This window comes from Python bivittatus, unplaced genomic scaffold (genome assembly GCF_059951505.1).
Source record: "Python bivittatus isolate LINGU-HERP-01145 unplaced genomic scaffold, Pbiv_v1 ctg000590_np1212, whole genome shotgun sequence".
In the NCBI taxonomy this organism is placed as follows: domain Eukaryota; kingdom Metazoa; phylum Chordata; class Lepidosauria; order Squamata; family Pythonidae; genus Python; species Python bivittatus.
In genome coordinates, this window is record NW_028277086.1 from 7,018,375 (window position 1) to 7,037,115 (window position 18,741).

Sequence of the window (18,741 nt, forward strand, 5' to 3'; positions counted from 1 at the left end):
AAACTCTAAACAATTGATCAATGATCATTTTGGTCTCAGTATAGACATCATTCATATGGGAAGGTTTCTGATTGCTCAGGTCAACCCTAAGATGCAAGTGAAGTACCATACTAAGCACCCCAGTCTCCAGTGCTTCCCATATGAAGGAGTTCTCAGCTTGATCTCCCTGTGATCAATCAGTCTCTCTATGTGTAGTAACATTAATACTGTACATAGAGGCATCAAGAGGAAATTTTTCTCAGGTGCACAGTAACAGGCGCAGAATGGCTTGGAGCAAGAATGGTCTCATTCATGTGTAGTAATAAATCATGTATATAAATGATGTAAAAGATGCAGATCTATCTCTATTTCTATCGCTCTGTCTCTCTATCTTCATATATTTTTATCTCTGCATTTTTCTTTGCATCTCTATCTGCATATACCTATTCTGCCTGTCTTTCTTTGATCAGAAAATCCATAACCATATCTATATCTGGAAGAAGAAAAAGTATATTCCTGAAAATTGCATGAAAAGAGTGGCCTTGTAATGGGCTGACAGGCACCTACATTAGGTAAAAGAGAGCGTGCATTGGGAGAATATGCCTTTTAAAATATTGGGGAAAGATGTGTGTTAAGAATAAAAGGGTGCCGCTGTGCATTTTGTTAAAATAAATTTTCTTAGGCAAGTTTACATTAGCAGTTATGTAAAATAGGGGAAGATGCATCGAAAGTCCCATAGGTTAGGAATCTTTACAAACTTAGGAAATTTTCTAACACTGATTTTTTTAAAAAACCTATAAGCCTCCCCGCTAAGCTGGAATATTTAAAGGGTCAATGGACTATTGTTTGTCTATTTCTTTTAGACATTTTCATATTTCCTAGCTCTAAACACAGTTCTGCTAAATTTAGTTGCATGGACATGTAAAAATCAGAGCATGTTCCATGTTTCTACAGTGAAGTATACACAGAATATGATTTACTATTTATTTTGCTGCTGCTGTATTTACAGGATGACAGAAAAGTGAAAGGTTGCCAGTGCTGTTCCTTATGTTTCGTTAAAAGATTCTAACGGATGAAATAAAAGGAACACATTCCACCATTGTCATCAGAAGGTATGTTTTCAAAATGTTGCTTTCCAAGCAAACATCTGATTAAATAACCTTCCGCAGAATTAATTGGACCTTACAAAAAGCAGTGAGTGTTTCAGGCAGTCCAAAGCTTAGTTCTATTTTACTGAAGTCTTTTTATAAAATATTTAACAAGGATAAATATAATTGGTGGGAACACAGTAATTTGCTGACAGCAAAGATCTACAACTTCTGTGACTGTAGTGGAACTGAACACAAACAGACTTTTAGCCAATTTTGGGGCAGAGGAATGAAATGGATAATTTCTCTGAATTTTTGAAGACAAAGGAGATATTCTTCAAATACTTTTCAGTGGCATGACTTCTGCTTAGCAGGAAAAATAGCCCTTTTACTGAAAGGGGAGGAAATGGGACAGTTCACTCTTGACGTCTTTCCCTGGAATGTCGTGGAAGCTGCAGACCAATGCAGAAATGATTATACAATGAGAGAAAGTGCATTGCGCACATCCATTGGAGCCACTGTAACCAGGTATGTGCAAGAAGACCTCACTTCGTACATGAGCATTTCTCCAAAATCCTTTCTTCTTTGAAAGAAATAATTGGGGGGGGGGGAAGTAGGATCATTTTTCTGCCTCGCCTGATGCTATCAGTATGTGTGAAATAACATATCATTAAAGAAACACAGTAGGTGAGGAAGCTTTAACACGGCACACAGTTGCAGCAAGAAACGTAATTACAGTACATGGTATGGAGGGGAGAAGGTTAGCCCATATTTGTAAGGAGATATATGTGAATCTTGGGCTCTGGGATCATGCTGTTTTTTAATTGTTTTGTTTTGTTTGGAAGCTTAAGACAGAAAATGCAGCTGGTCAGTATTTTTAATATTTCTAACTTGGAGGAAAACATTTTTCTTTTGTTAACGTTCTCTCTTGGTATCTGAGCCATGGAATAACTCATATTGGTGATGTTAAGTCCTGTTCTCTTCGGAGCCCTTTTGATCCTCCTCTAAAGTGGGGAGGAGAGATGCACAGCTGAATTGAATCGTCTGATCAAGTAAGAGTAGAGAAGGAAAGAAAGTAAAAGTTAAACGCACTTCCTGTTTAACCCACTTATTTCACTTCCGCTTCCTGTAATCTATTGTAGGGTAGAGCACTATGTTGGACAGCCCAAGCAATTTATACTCTCTTCAGAAAGATACTAGCCTATTTATCTACATCTTCTTGAGGGCCATATCAGACTTTGTACAGTAGGGGTAGGCGTGTGGATGGGCTTTCAGAGCTGTAAAGGATGAATTGAATACCAATTATTTCACCTTAAATTTTCCCCAAGAGCCTAAAGATGCCAACAAGGCAAACAATTTGTGCTCTCCTCCCTCTAAAGCAGGGTTCCTCAACCTTGGCAACTTTAAGATGGGCGGAGTTCAACTCCCAGAATTCTGGGCTGGCTGGGGAATTCTGGGAGTTGAAGTCCACCCATCTTAAAGTTGCCAAGGTTGAGCTCTAGAGGACTCCAATAGAGATGCTGGCGGACAATACCCATCTTTCGGGTCACATATTTTGCACCTCAACTTATGCGGAGGCTTACTAGATGCTCTATTGTCGATCAACCTCAAGGTCATAAGCCAAATACACTTTATTTAATGTGTAAGAAAGCCATCTGAATAGTTCCCTAATTTTGAGTGCATCACCTTAGCAAAAGGACATAATGGGCATCTATTTCTGAAATGCATTTGCTTTCCACTCCATTGGCCTTTTATATTATAACTCCTACAAACCCAGAGTAATAGTCAATCCAGACACAGTCATGATGTGGTTTGTAAAATTTGATCGGCTGAATGTAAGATTAATAATTTTGCTTTTAACCTTCATTACATTTGTTCTCTCCCCTTCCCCTTCCTTCCCTTTCTTTTATTCTTTGTTTAAGCAACTTAGAGAAACTTGTTGCAACAGATGTGGAGGATTCTGGCAATCATCAGCATTCAAGAACAATAACTGATTTTTTTAAAAAGGGGTGCACAGTTTAAAGTTGCAAGCCCTCTAATTTAAATAGCTCAGTAAAGAAAAGAAGGCTATGTTTTTAAGTTAATCCCCTTCTGCCACATTTTAAAAAATGTTATGCACTCTACTTTATGGCTAGGTATGGGGGGAAGGTTTGAGTGCATTGTTCACTTAAGTTATGTATTCTTAAGTAATGTATACTAAGAAATATGCATATATGTGTATCCTTATATTTGTGTCCATCCATCCATCATCAACCTAAAACAATCCGCTGTAGGATGAAGCCCTCTTCAGCAGCCTCCCAGCTGCTTCAAAATGTTGCAAAATGCTCCCAGTTACTACTATTGAACTGAGTTATATCATCTGTCCAGCTTTTCTTCCAGGGGTTTCTGGGTATGTTAAGGTCAATTGGTATCTAATTGAGGATTGGTGTTGTCCAGTGTTAATCTGTTTTTTATGCAATATGGCCAGCTCATTTCCATTTCCATTTCCATGAGGCTACCTGCCTCATGAGGTCACATATTCCTGTCTGTTGCCAGATCCATATATTTCTTTCCTTATAAAGTTCTGTTATGTTAAGCATTTGGCATTCCATGCTCCTTTGTGTAACTTTCAGCTTCTGCACTGCTTTTGTGTTTAATATCCAAATTTTGCAACCATATGTCAACACAGGTAGTATACACCGATTAAACAATTTGGTCTTTGAGCAAGTCAGTCTATTGCTTTTGAATACAGCATAACATTGTCCAGATTCTGTCCAATCTACTTTAGTCTGGTTCAAAATTTGTTTTATGATATCCCCTTCCATAGTAAACTTGATCGAGGCAGAGGTAGCTGTTGACCTTCTCCAGTGCATGATTTTCAATTTTTATCGGCACAGGTTGGCAGTAGTTCCTGAACATGACTGGTGTCTTCTTCAAGTTAATTTTCAAGCCTGATAACTTGGTGCTGTCATTTCATTCTGTCATTCATCTTTGAAGGTTTTCAGCAGCATTAGAGAAAGGGATAATGTCATCTGCAAAATGTGGGTGGTTAAGGTATTCAGTGTTGACCTTTATTCCTACTTCAGTCCACAGTTAAGAATGTGGGGGTATATATATGTACACACATCGAGAGAGAGAGAGAGAGAGAGAGAGGAAGAGGAAAAGGAAGAGGAAGGGGAGGAGGGAGCGGAGGGGAGAGGAGGGGAGGGGAGGGGAGGGAAGGAGGACATGCTACTCTCTCTCATACAAGCCCAAACTAAAATCATACTAGTGTAGAATGTATTTCTGTTTTCTGATTCTGCAAATCAGGAGTTGGGGCGAAGGGAAAGGGAGTCTGGTGTGAGTCTTCCGGGCTGTGTGGCCGTGTTCTGGAAGTTTTGTTTCCTAATGTTTCGCCAGCACCTGTGACCGGCATCTTCAGAGGGCAGGAGCACAGACAGGAGCGGTTCTCTCTGTGCCCAGGGTGATGTGACTCTTTTGTGGGTATTTATAGAGATCTGAAGGGGGATGGATTGGGGGTGTGTGGTGGGGGGGTCTGACACCAAAACAAGCAGTCACTCATTAACCCAAACCCCCCACCCCCCCACCACACACACACCAATCCCCCCAACCCTTCAGATCTCTATAAATACCCACAAAAGGGTCACATCATCCTGGACACAGAGAGAACTGCTCCTGTCTGTGCTCCTGCACTCTGAAGATGCCGGTCACAGGTGCTGGCGAAACGTTAGGAAACAAGACTTCAAGACCACAGCCACACAGCCCGGAAGACCCACACCAGCCATCGTATGCCGGCCGTGAAAGCCTTCGACAATACATGGAAAGGGAGTCAATTGATAGTACTGATGTAACAACATCATCATGTAAATCCCACGACTCACATACTTGAATCAGATGTTGGGACACAAGTATATAATGGCAGCCTTTGTGCAATTATATCCCCATGGAGATGCTGTTATTTGGGGATCAAAGCTATTGGCCTGCGCACATTACTGGTTCTTCAAGTTGGTGTCAAGCAAAGGTTTGAAGATACAGAGCTATAAGGTGAATATAGCCAAAGTACCAGATATACCAGTCTGTCAAAAAAAGTCAGAGGAATCTTTTGTCATTTACTCATCCTAATGATTGTTGGGTGTTACAAAACTAAAACTTTGGGAGCAGAATAGCTAGGATCCGACCCTAGAGAAGACAGTGACAGTGTACAGGATCAAGCTGAAGAGATAAGGAAGTAAACAGCAACCAGAGATTAGAATATTCACTGCCTTGCAGCAAGTCACATTTGACCCAGCAACCTAGCAGGTCAACAAAAGAGCCTCTGAACTTATGTGTGATAAAAAACAGCTGGCAAAGGATAAAAATGAAAAACTAGATAGGGAGCTGGTTGGGAGACCCTCCACTATTTGTGCATACAACCACCCCATCTACACAGGACTCCTGTCTTCCCAAACAACCTGCACCCCTTGGCCAGTGTGTAGCAGAGGAAGTCAGAATGTGTTTGTGTGTGTAATGCTTAAGCAGTTGTAATTTTGTACAGGAGAGCCAGTTTGGTCTAGTAGTGAAGGCACCAGGCTAGAGACCAGAAGATTGTGAGTTCTAGTCCCACCTTAGGCATGAAAGCTGGCTGGGTTACTTTGGGCCAGTCCCTCTCCCTCAGCCCATGACGTCAAGCTGAGGTAACAAGCTGGTCAGTCAATTCCTGTCACAACCAATGGATCTACACTCAGCTGATCCAAAAGAAGCAGACCCTGCACTTACAGGAAAAATGCTAGGAGGAAAAAAAAGAAACTCTGTGCACATCTATACCACACGCCTTTGCCAGAGCCCACTTCACTGCCCTCCCCTCAGCAGTTTAATCATAAGTCAAGAAGGTAGGCACAACCACAAGATTGTAGTCCCACACCTTTTTAACATGCATCACATGGAGTAAAAGGGATGGACCCACCATGAAATGGGTGGACCCACCACCTTGACTTTTTGACCTTTCCTGCAGATGGCATTGACCCCAGCCACACAGAGACTATGTCCTTGTGAATATGGGGAGGATAAGTCAGTTGAACACAGGATTTTGAGATGTGAATGTCATACTGACCTCTGCTTAAGTCTACTGCACAGACTTAATAAATTTGCTACCTGGCTGGTTTTTATATCTGTTGCCATTTGGTAGGTTAAAAACCTGAAGATGGCATCTGTATCTGCAAAATACAGCATTCTCTCAGGGATGCACTGTATCATATTAAGTCGTCTTTGGGTCAGACTAATGTGCATAATGACTATGGCCCTGTCGTGTGCACTCTTTTTTTCCTCTGCATTTATTAAGAGATCGCTAGTTTAAGACTATAACAAAGCATATTTGTTTTGCTAATCTTTTGATAAACAAATGGAAACCCTATTCCTCAGTTATTGTCAGGCCTAGCCTAAGGAACTTCAGGAGACCATGCAGATTCAGTTCAGCAATGTTTATTAGCTACAACTTCTAGCAAGAATCTTCCCAGACTGAAACTAGTTCCCAGGGTCAGCCAGTCAACACAAAGTGAATTCCTCAGGGAGGTGCCAGCCTCATCCTCTTATCTCTTCCCCACCCTTCAGGAGACGAAAGAGGATGTTTCCCTCCCTGAGTCTGGCCTTCATAATTCCATTCCATCACAGTTATGGCTCATATGTCCATTCACCTCCCCTAATCTTCCTGGTTTGATTCCTCAGAATATGATGTCTGCCAGCTAAACTGACTCTGTGGGATACAATGCAGTCGAGATGGTGACAACTACCTGCAGGGTGTCTTGTCTGTGATGTGTCATTCACATGTACTAATTGCCATGTGCAACTGCTCTCACCAAGCGAGAGACATTCACATATGATCATTCCCAAAGGAACTTAGCCACTGATCTTCCTCATTCCTTGACACCTTGGTCTGTAGGCAAGCTACTTATGCATTTGTATTGTCGAAACTCTGAACTTAACCACCTTAATTGGGTCCTACAAGCGAATGGCTACTCCAAGAATGAAATAAAAAGAGCCATCAAACCAAGAAAACAACATGCGACTGAAGAAGAAAAACAGCCACCCACCAACAAAGTATTTCTGCCCTACATCAAAGGGGTCATAGACCGCATGGGAAAACTGATGGAAAAACACAATTTCCAAACAATCTTCAGACCCACCAGAAAAGTACAAGAAGTGCTAAAATCAGCAAAAGACAAAAGGGATCCCCTCACCACCAGGACCTGTGAACAGTTAACACAGTGAGCTTGCTAATCACCCCCAGCAGCCCCTTGTTAACCATTCAATAGAAGAAAAAACCCTGCCTAATCCCCAGGAAGATACACACATATTCTGACACCAAAACAAGCAGCCACTCGTTAACCCAAACCCCCCACCCCCATCCCCCCACCACACCCCCAATCCCCCCTTCTGATCTCTATAAATACCCACAACAGGGTCACCTCACCCTGGGCACAGAGAGAACTGCTCCTGTCTGTGCTCCTGCACTCTGAAGATGCCAGTCACAGGTGCTGGCGAAACATTAGGAAACAAAACTTCCAGAACACGGCCACACAGCCCGGAAGACCCACACCAGTCATCCTACTTATGCATTTGTTTATTAGTATCTATTTTGCTGAGTTCAATGAAATCTAGACGACTTGCATCCAAACGATGAATAATGCATACAGTATGATAGACTGTATATTGCATTACCAGTATCCAGGTAAAAAACTTGCATAATGTCATGAAATGTACAAATGTGGAAGAGAGTCTGAAAACATGGTTGGATTCACTCATTACATTAAATCATCTGAGGGTTGGTTTCTTTTGGGCTTAATGTCTTGGTGAGCTTCCCATCAAGGTGAGTTTTATGTGTGAACAGGGCAATATATCTTGGTAAATCATAGGAAAAACTCCCACCCAACATTACAGGATGTGGAAATACAGTTTCAGGGTGGGATAGTGAGGAAACGTTCAGACTGGATTAGAATACGATTAGGTACAAATTTGTTCTCAAGCCTTATGGATCTCTCCATGGCCTTCAATAGCACCCTAGTCTACAGTTTCTCATTGTTGTAATGGATAAACATGGGATAAATTCTATGATTCAAATTCAGGAAGCCTTAGACGAAGGATGGGATATCCCAAAATGTGAGGAACAGAGGCATCTCCAAGGTGAGATGGAGGTTAAAAAAATGTTAAGAGGACAGTCATAACCATGCAATTGAATCCTGCTCCTTTTTTATGTGCATCACTTACAGGACACCCATGAAAAAGGAAGGGATTTCAATCATATGGTTGTAGCCACCATTCTGATTTTTTTTACACTGTCCCCTGCCCCACCCCAGGCAGATGCCACTAGTTTAAGAATAAAGGAAACCCCATGGAGATGAGTAGAAGTTGAACAGATTTCAAAGCTCACAAAGGTGGTGTGTGTCTGGGAGGGCTTCTCCCATCTAACCCCATTCTGTAAACCTCACAATGTCAGCTTCTCCATCTCAACATGATAGCATCAGCAGTTCAGCAGAGATAGGGAAATTGGCAGCAAAGTCTTGTGTTACTTGGCATTGTCCAGGGAGGAAGAAAAGTTGAGGGGAGGGGGGAAAAAAATGCTGTTCCAGCCTGAAAAGCAGCACCCATATGTTCCCCACTTCATAGCTTTAGAATCAAGCATATTTGCCTGCTGGAAAACAATTTTTATAAACAGTAATATAAATAACTCCAGATAATGCTAATGCATATTTAAATGGCATCACAATAAACTGTTAATCAATGGCTACAGCATCAAGCTGATCAATGTTTCTTTTTTACTTTTTTTTAAATGCTGGTTTACTGGTCTTTAAACTGGATTCTTGCAGAGGATATCATGTCAAGTGATCATTGACTTTAATTTTGTACATCTACAAATGGGAGCCTCAAGGAAAGAATGACCATCTAAGTTGGGTATGGGAAAGTCTGCTCAGGAATATGCTGAATCAAATGCTTCATTGCTAGCCAACAATTACTAATAATGCTAAGAGAGAACCGGCTTATGTTCCCTTTAATTTTTTAAAATTTTATTAGTGAATTTAGCAAACACAAATCAAAGCAATGCAATGGTGATAATATAAGCAAATATATTTTGATTAAAAATCTAAAACTTAAAAAAGGGAAAAGATCAGTGCAATGTTGCATCTGCCTCATTACATTTACCCATCCCATCAGATTCAGCAGAAGAGGCATGTTAAAGTTCTGTCTATTAAGGAATGTTAGTTGACAGGACCCAGGAGGAGAGCCTTTTCTGCTGTGGTACCTGCCCTTTGAAACATCATCCCCCCAGAGATTAAACTGACCCCAATCCTACTGGCTTTTCAGAAGGCCTGAAGACATGGTTTTGCCACCATGCTTAGGGATCCAGCTGTGGATCCCTAAGCCTGCTAGATGTCTCTATTTTATTTATTTCAAATTTGGTCACCGTCCATCTCACTAGGAAGTGACTCTGGGCAGTTGTATTGACTGAGGCAAATTAATTCTACTGTCCTGCTGATCCCATTTTATGTTTTTAAATTGGTGGCAATGGTTTTATATGTTTTTACTTTTTTATTTGTATTTTGTTTACTGATTTCTGTTGCTGATTTAATTGTGTGGGGTGCCCAGAGTCACAAATGTGAAATGGGCAGATATACAAAATGAATGAACGAATGAATGAATGAATGAATGAACAAATACATAAATATGAATATACAACTAGCTTCACCCTTTCACATGTTATTAGCTCTTGATCATTTAGAAATGTAGTACTCTGTCTTCTCTTTTCTGCAATATAAAGACATTCCCAGTATTGACATAGAACACATTTATTGAATCTACTCCTTAATATCTGGAATGTGTTTTTTTATTACAACTACACAGAATGATGTTCTTAGTGCAAGATCAACAGAACTAGAATTCTTCATAAAGTGTCAAATTATATAGATTCAGAATATAATTCAGCATTAAATTTACATCTTTAACAGCCAAGTTTTTCCCCAAAGGTGTGTTAATATACTGTATATGATATGTATAAAATAGTGTGAGATCTAAAAGGGATGTGCCCAAATCATGTGTTACTGAGCTCTCAAATTTCTTGCAGTGCCAACAAAGAACAAACAAATAAAAATTCCAACACCCATCCTTTTATAAACATTCTTTGGAGAGTCCATTAGACGCAAGACAAATTTGCTGATGAATTCATTCCATCTCTTAATCACAAGAAATGTATTTAACATTTATTAAAGCTTGGGCCCATTGATTTTCCAAAATTGGATATTCCAATTCCTTATTCTACAGATCTTACATTGCTAATATTAGCTACTTTTTCTTCCCTAAGATTACATCTGCTAAAGGTGAGACCTTAAAATTAATTCAAATTGCCTTAGTTGCAATCTGACTGGATGATGAGCAACACAGTTTATGCAAGATTTTTGCCCTCAAACTGAGCTATTGTCTACGTGCTTTCCAGTATAGAAAAATATTCAGAATTACAGTTTTGGTATATCACAAGACTAAATTTAGATGTTGATGCATAGAACCACTGAAAGCAATATGACTTAAGTTAGTAATTATTAATTAAGCTCCATTGATTTTAATTATCTACTTTAAATATGATTGAATCTGAATGCAACACATTGTTTTTTTCTTCAGTTATGGATATGCTGTTGCCAGGGAGAAGTGCTTTAATGAAACTTTGATGGCAGTGGGATTAGGGAAAAAGAGCTAAAATACCTTGTACTGAAATCTGTTGGATTTAAAATAGTTTCATTTTGTTTGGGTCTTGCTGTGTTTCTCTACCAGAAACAAGCTACATTTCCATTTTTAAAGAACAACTTCAAAAAAGAAAAAGCTTGCGAGTCAGTCAAAATACTATGAATGAGATTAAAAGTAAGTAAACCATATATTTTAAAAAAGGCATTTTGACCTTTCTTTTGAAGAAAGACAGATGTGAACACTCCTCTGGTTGGGTCTTCTGGAATGAACATTTCAGAATCAGAGAACCAACCTTATCCTATGAATCTGTTCTTATAACATAATATAAATTGTGTTGTATACTATATCCATGGTTTCTTATAATTTTCACCATGACATGACTGTCACCAATTATATATTTTGTGTAACTTCTATGATGATATCCTGATGTCTCTGATGTCCCCATGACTTTTCTCAGACACATCTGGATTCAGAGTGGATCTTCCCTTGGGGACTACAGCATATAGAAGAAAACTGCTGAACGTCTTCCCAGAGCTGCCTGCCTAAAATGTGCAATCACTGTCCAATTTGCTGGTGAGTGAGCATATATAAATAAGAAATGTCACCTTCTACCTCTCTTCCATTTAAGTCTGCTGTTGGATTTTGGGCAAGTGAAAGAAAGACCGTGAAGCAAAGTATGGAGAGATAGAGAAGTTAGTTGCATCCCTGAGGGCTGAAAGTAACTGAGCCATAGATGGAGGAGGAGGAGGAGGAGGAGGAGGAAGAGTAGCAGTAAAGAAGTTGTACTAAGTTATCAGCCATTGTACAGTCTATCTACTTAGGGCTACCTGAAATTATGTATAGGTCTACATTCCAGTTCAACGAGAACTGGAAACTTCATATTTTCATTTTTTCTTCTGAAAATGAAAGGTGCATTACACCATTCTTGCAGCTACAGAAGGAATTTGAGTATGTATGTATGTATTTATGTATGTATGTATGTATATGGATTCAGGTTCTTATATGTCTCATATATTTCCATTAAATCTTGTTGTTTGCAAATTGCTTTTATCTTCTGCTCTAACTCCAAAACTAGGTTAAGTTTGTGCCTTCATTCTAATTGTTTCAGTTAGTAACAATTGTCCTGTTTCTGCATATTTTGTTTAATTTACCAGAGAGATAAACAGTTTTCTCATAAATGCTTTGCCAACATCCTGTGGATAAAGAAACATCAGAAGTTAAATTGGTTTGGAAGAAGCAGTTTGGGAGGAGTATAGATTGAATGAGTTGAAGATTATTATGAACACCAATCCAGAAACTCATCCCACACTGCAAGAGAGAATTGAAGAGACAGCAGGCTAACTTTGGGGTACAGGACAGACTGCATCTTACCTCTGTTTTGTAGAGGTATTACAAATCAGGAAGCAGGTGGTGGGGGCAGGTTGTGGGGGCATATAGCCTTTTATAGTCATGCAACAGCTTTAAGCAACACTATTGGTTTATTCCATGTTTCCTGTATAGCCTGTCATGGTTATACGTTTCCCTACTTGCTTACGTAGCATCAGGTATTTTTCAAGCAGTGATCGCCTTATCGTGCTTTTAGGTGCTTTTATTATCTGGTACCTTCCCTCATCCTAGGTTTCTGGTTCGTGTGTCGGCCACTGGCCTGGCCACACTGCAGAAGCCTGAATCAAGTTTCTGATAAGCAAGCATTTTATTCCAACAGGTGAACATCTATGAAGATTTAAAAAAAATAATAATAATCACTTTTCTTAGCATCTAGTGCCTCATTCCTGCTTAATGGTAGGCTTGTCCTACTTCCAACATATAAGATGGCTCTCTGTTCCAATCAATAAATTAATTAACTGTGTGATCCAGGTGGAAGATTCCTCTTCTCTTTGTTCATTGAGCCAGCGATCTTGGGTTCTGCTGCTGAACGGTTCTCTGAAAATTAAATATAATCATTTTTGCAAAAATGCAAATTCTGAAGCAACAATCTCAAGATGTAGTCAGCTTTCCAAATTTAGGACTAAAACTCCTCCTGTCTTACAAGACACAACAATGGCAACTGAATGCGTACCAGCGTCATTGTTTTCCACTGAAAAGTCAGAGAGAAGCTTCTTCTGAATGATACTTTTCAGGAACTGTTCCGTTCCATCAGGTCAGTAACACAAATATTCCCAGAGCTCTTTCCAGCACAATAGCTTGTAATGGCTTCAAAAGAGCTGTCATAGTCAATCATGTCAGTAAACAGCTTTGATTTGGCTGTTTTCCCTTGCTTTCCTCAGTTTATGTAGCAGGAAAAATAACTCTGAAACATGTGATTAGGGAACATAGCGTTTTGGTTCCCCATCTTCCCCAGGCATTAGAAAGTTCAGTGCTGGTTGGCAGTATAAACTATACTGAGATTGTAATTTTATAAGGACATACCTGGGGAAAAATCTTGCTTTGTCTTAGCGGAGGCTGAAGATGGATGGACTATCTTCAGACATTCCAGAAATCTGAGGGGTTGGAATCTGCAGGAGTTTATCTTTCCTTGCCTCCTGAACTGTTCTTATTTAATCAAGTCACTTTGCCATTATTTTGGAATCAAGACGTTATGATTCGAGAAGACCTTCAAAGCAGGATTGAAAACAATAAACATACCATGTTTTGCAGTCTTGAAAGCTCTCCAAACTACAGTTTTCTGATTTAGATACAATGGAAAATCAATCTGAGAAAGCTAACTATGGGTAAAATCAAACAGTATTTCAAGTTGTACAAAAACAACCACTACATTTATGACTGATTTTGACATGTGAATACAGCCACAGTTTTATTTGACTCAGGAAATTTGATGTTTTTTCTTCTCTATAATGATAGGGGAGGAGCCTTCAGAGGTCAGCAGTCAATTGGGCTCTAATTGACCTCCGCCGCACCTTCAAATCTGGTATGGGACCATTCGTCTTATCTGGTTGCTGGGCTCTGCGCCTCCATGGCCATTTCAGCTGTGCCTTCAAGAGAACCTGGAAGCCTCTGTTGCGCAGCTGCTTCCTTCTTCTTTGGTAGGGTTCAGAGATGGGAATATCAACCTCACAGGATGGAACTCAGGTCTATCAAGAGGTCAGTATTTCCATTGGTAAGCTAAAGGCCAAACTTTGCCCAGCAACTTTTTTCCCTGATGGTGGACTGGAGAAAAACAGGTGAAAAGGATTTGTGTGGCAGGATTTAAAAGAAAACTTTTTTTTTTTTTTTTTTTTAAGTTTCAGCCATAGGAATAGCAATCTCTTGAGCTAAAATCTTTTCAAAATATTCCAGGATTGTCTGTCCCATAAGAGAAGCAGTCCACTCCTTGAATGAACTGTTTTCTTGCCAAGATAATCATGCAAGGCAAATATCCATGAAATAATGAAAATTGCTTCTCAAGCTTTGAACCCCTCCTTCCATGTGTTCAAGACAATGTTTGGTTGCTGGTTTTCCCACTGTTGAAGATTCTGGGAAGGAGACAAAAGAAGATCCAGGAAAAAGAGATCCAGATGCCCACCAATTGCTTCCCTGAAAATAACCTGTGTTACATTCATTGAGAGTAGCAACACTGTCTGTGGTAAAATGTACGTTGTGGTGGCTGACTTTTTCACATCAATATACTTTCCTCCCATCTTAAGGAAAGCACATAACCACTGCTGTGTTGATGACTCCAAAGTCGTATTTGCTACTCCATTTCTACATCACCACAGATGTTTTGGTTTCTCAGCCAGCTTTCCCAGGGACACATGGTAGAACACATACATTAGGGGCAGCAGAACGTAACTTCAACCCTGACATCTCCAGGTAGAATTGGAAAACTTTCTACCTGATTGGGACTTATGGATACTGAATTAGAAAAGACGCATGGTAAATTGATAGTGTATATGGTAACTACAGTAAGATTATTGTATAGACAATTATGGAAAACTAATGAAATTCCCACAATGAAGGAACAGATTGTGCAAATGTCAGAATTTGCAGAAATGGCAAAACTGACCTGCTTGGTCAGAGAACAAACAACAGAAACTTTTTTTGAATGACCAGAAGCTTTATATAGACTTTTTGCTGAAAGAAAAAAAATGAATTGATGATTTATGGATTTGAAGACTAAGAAAGATGATGACTAAATGAAGGGGTGAAGGGACTTGTAAAATACTTAACAGGGAGGAAGAACAATAAGAATGTAGTTATCTGTTGAAAAGAAGGTCAGAAATCATCTATACATTTCTTAACTTTGGTTTTCTTTTTTCTTTTCTTGCAATTTTCTGTTTGTTTAAATTTTTATTTTCCTATTGGTTTGTTATATATATATATATATATATATATATATATATATATATATATATATATAAAAATAATAAATATAATTAAAAAAAGAAAACTTTCTACCTGAAACTGAAGAACTGCTGTCAACCAGTTAGAAATGGCCCAGTGCCTTGGAAGCATCCATTCTCAACCATATCTAGAGGCCAGTAAAACTGTATTATTTAGTAGCTTGGATATTTTGTCAGGGTACCAACTGTTCTGTTATTGCATGTGTTAGATTTAGCCATTTAATCAGGCCATACTCACAAATAGTAATAATGAACATTAACAACAAAGTTTCCATATTAATATTGTGTACAGTGCCTTTCTTCTCTACTTTGTAGAAGATAAACCTGTCTTTGAAGGTTAGCTCAGTGGACTGACACTTAGCTGGGGCATAGGTCACCTAATCAAAGTCATTCCCCTTGTGGGAGATGTGGAGAAAAAGTGCATGGAACAGCTTGGAGAAACTCACTGAGAATATGAGGGGTTTACAGGAATTGGAAGAAGATGGTCTCTCGGTTCTGCTGTTTTGCAAGAGGAAGAGGAGGGATTTAAGAAACTGTCAAAGGATTTGTATGAACCTTCAGTACATTGCCATGGTGAAATGTATCATCTTGCAATAGGATTTAATCCACACAGGATTTAATTTTTGACTGAATACCCAAAAAGGAGACTTAATTTTTACTTGAAGGCAAGAACTGCTTCCATCATGACGGAAGTTGCTTGATATAATAAGAAAATGCAGGGATTGCCTTGAGTCGTATGCATTCTGTCTTTGTCCCTACTTTTTTTTTTTAACAATAGTTGCTTGGGGAATTGGGGTTGCCTACAAAATAGGATAAAGCAAAGAAAATCATTGTGCTTTTTCTCATACCTGCAACTGAAAGCACTCACTTTTCAGAACCAAACCTAAAATCCACTGAGATCAGTAAGGACAACACTGTCAGGGAATGCATCGATTCCATAGGTCACTAATGGCCAACCCTACTGAAAACCTTCCTTAGGAATCATGGTTTTTACAGGGACTACTAGCTGACTGTCCTTGAGAAAAGTCAATGCTTTTATTTGCTTTCAATCATTCTTTTTTCTCCCCTCTACTCTCCTTTCCAAATGGGGCAAGCTTGTCTTTGTCACTGCAGTGCTATTTCTGTTGTTTGCCTTAATGTCTTTGGATAGAGTACAATGCTTTGATTGATTTTATATATATATGTTGTCAGATGGATACTGGGGGAGTATGCTGTTATGCTGAGAAGCAGTAGCAGAAGAGCCCTTGACAATGAGCCCTTGAGGTTCTTCTTTCTTCCTCTTTCTCCTCCTCCTCCTTCTTTTTAAAACTTCTTTCCAATCTTGGAGAGGTCAAAAGGTGTGAAGAATTTAAGCATGGAATTTCAGAACAAGAGACAGAGTCATGCACAGTATTACAACACAGGCTGATGAGTTTTCAAAAGACAACCGTCTCTCGGTTGAATTGAACATCAATCTATCTGGACTGGCAGTTCCCAAGAATCCAAATAAGTTGATTTGTAAAGTTATTTTATCTTCATTATTATTATTCCTTAAATGTCAGCAGAATTCCTGAAGGGTAGCATTATCATTTCTCAGCAAATAGCATTGATGGGAAATTGTGCACCACTAGATTCCAAGGAGGAAGCAATCAACTGTGATAAGCTGATCAAATGGCAATTTTTTATATGAATGGGAATGCTCTGATTCCACTTAGTGACCCTGATTTTTTGCAGAGAAACAGAGTTGCTGTCATTTTGATCTTAGAAATATTTAGCTACTTAGAGGTATAACTTTAAAATAGAATTCATCTAAATGAGTGTTTTCTAATTAGACCCAATTATGTACTACACCTGTTTTGAGTGGAGTGGGTGGAATGAAGGGCAAGAACACTTAAATGGTCTTTCAGTATCTGCCCTTTTCAAAGTAGCTGAAACCAGGATAAAGGGAAGAGAGGGGCTAGGTTAACCTTAATTTAATGTATACTGTTCATTAGACTGAGAAAGATAGAAGGAAGGAGGAGAAGAGGATGACCAACAGCACACTGGATGGACTCAATTACAGCTGTGATGGGTGCACAATTGGAAGACCTGAGGGACCAGGTTGGAAACAGATCATCTTAGAGAAGGTCTACTTACGTGGTCACTAAGAGTTGACACTGACATGATGGCACATAACCAACGAATCAAACATTGGCTAAAATACAGTTAACATCATATCTCCCTGTATATTAAAAAAATATCTTCCTGTTACTTAAAAAAATACAATTTACCACATCTATATGGACTCTGGGGATCCACAGCTTTGTTTCAAACCATCTCTTACTGGAGGCATTTAAATAGGTCAAAAGGTCAAAGACTGCCCGTGATAAACATTATTTCCACTACTCGGTTTAAACTAAGGAGAAACATACACTTACACACAAACACACACTCACCCATATGGCACAGCTGTCTTTGGGCCACTTTGGATCACAATGCTAAGGTATGCTGGGTGCTTCTGAAGTATTTGAATAGCTATTCCAACATTCAGTGAATGCTCAGTTACTTCCCACTGATGGGTTCAATTTCCATGTAGTTGGTACTTGCAGGAGAGAAGAATCGTTTCTTCATGTAATCCTCCTCTTACCTTTTTAAATAGTCAAGTTTCAGAGAACCTGTCTCCATGTGTCTTCTACTTTCCAAACAAGATCGGCCCTGAATTATCATTTACCCAATTCTCTCATCTATCCATCACCATCCATTCTACCATCCCTGCTTGAACTGGTTCTTGCTGAAGTGCCAGGGAGCAATTTGGATGCAAGGAGTCACTGGTTTTTGATTAAAAGGGTAAAATGCTTAGCCAAGTTTGAATAATTGGCTCTTATAATGTTCTTAACAGCTGCCCTCTAATGCAAGTGGTTCACAAACACTTGACTTCCCAGCATCATTACACCCTCCTCCATTTTAAAAATTTCCCATGATGGATGACTTCACTCAACACTTTTACAGGTAAAGGGTTTACCGTCAGATGTTAGTGCAAAGATTCTTCCTTCCATAAATCAAATGTTGAATTTGCATTGCTGTCCCTTCCTTATCTAAAAGTTTCATGCACCTTGCATTCTAGAAAATCAGCCAGATTCTGCTCTCTCTCTTTTCTCTGGGAATCAACCCTGAAGAATAGCTCAAACGCATGCCAGTAGAGCATTTATAAGCCAAGGAATGGTTTCATCACAAAGACCTGCCAGTCTAAGCCAATTTATTATATGCTGTACAAGTGTTAAACTGCTTTAAATCAATAGTTAAGAAGACAGGGGAATACTCGGGGCGCAGTAAGTCATCATTTTAATGAAATATAGATTATTCCAAGACTATTAAAGAAGTAGTTGGGTGTCAGGGAAACAGTGCACTTTTTTTTTTCCCCCAGCATTAAACAAAACCCATCTATTTTAGTGGAGCAAAATCAATACGTAGCTGTGACCTGCCATGTAACCTGAATGTGTAAGTAAATTTATAGGCAGAATTACCTATTGCTAAAGAGACAGGTTGTGTTACAGACCTGGGTTAGTTCATCTGATCCAGTTAAAGGAAAGGTGGTGGGAGGGGCAGAGACAAGGGACCATGCAAGTCACCTGCTTGGCTTGAATGATACTTCACGGTGTAGCAGTGTGAGGAACTGAAGCTGGGGTTGTTGTCTGTGCTTGGGAAAAGCAGCT

General features: G+C 39.4%; 1 long non-coding RNA gene across 1 annotated transcript in view; it reads right to left on the reverse strand.

The window, feature by feature from the left end:
* The window catches only part of LOC112542791 (uncharacterized), a 45,219-nt gene that overhangs the window by 5,364 nt on the left and 21,114 nt on the right, over window positions 1-18,741 (reverse strand). The window lies entirely within an intron of this gene.